Genomic DNA, 930 nt, shown 5'->3' with positions numbered 1-930 from the left:
ATAAGGCGTTGGGGTCCGGGGAAGCGAAAATCATGGAGCAGGTGGATGGCATGGGTGGTGTCCCGAACGTAGGTGGGGAGTTCTTGGACTAAGGGGGACAGGACGGTGTCAAGGTATGCGGAGATGAGTTCGGTGGGGCAGGAGCAGGCGGAGACAATGGGTCGGCCGGGGCAGTCGGGTTTGTGGATTTTGGGCAGGAGGTAGAAATGGGCGGTGCGGGGTAGTGGGACTATGAGGTTGGAGGCGGTGGATGGGAGATCCCCCGAGGTGATGAGGTTATGGATGGTCTGGGAGATGATGGTTTGGTGGTGGGAGGTGGGGTCATGGTCAAGAGGGCAGTAGGAGGAGGTATCTGCGAGCTGGCGTTTGGCCTCAGTGGTGCGCCAAACTACTACCGCGCCTCCCTTGTCTGCTGGTTTGATAGTAAGGTTGGGGTTGCAACGGAGTGAGTGGAGGGCTGCACGTTCCGAGGGTGAGAGTTTGGAGTGGGTGAGAGGGGTGGGGGAGTTCAGGTGGCGGTTAATATCGCGGCGGCAGTTGGCTATGAAGAGGTCGAGGGCAGGTAGGAGGCCAGCACGGGGTGTCCAGGTGGATGGGGTGTGTTGGAGGCGTGAGAAGGGGTTGTCAGAGGGTGGGCGAGAGTCTTGGTTGAAGAAGTAGGTGCGGAGCCGAAGGCGGCGGAAGAATTGTGCCGTGTGCTGAACTCATTAATCCGAGAGCGTAGGGGAATGAAGGTGAGGCCTCTGCTGAGGACTGATCTTTCATCCTCAGAGAGACCTCACTTTCTCCTCCTTATTTGGAGTAGACAGCCAAGTGATAAAAACTGTAACAAAAGTGATTTAAGATTATGTTTTCTCAATTGTCATTGTTTTATAGATGACCAAAATCTTTTCAATTGACAGTTATTTTAATTTCTTAATGTGATTTGTG

This window comes from Chiloscyllium plagiosum, chromosome 18 (assembly GCF_004010195.1).
Source record: "Chiloscyllium plagiosum isolate BGI_BamShark_2017 chromosome 18, ASM401019v2, whole genome shotgun sequence".
Lineage (NCBI taxonomy): Eukaryota > Metazoa > Chordata > Chondrichthyes > Orectolobiformes > Hemiscylliidae > Chiloscyllium > Chiloscyllium plagiosum.
This window is presented reverse-complemented; position numbering follows the sequence as displayed.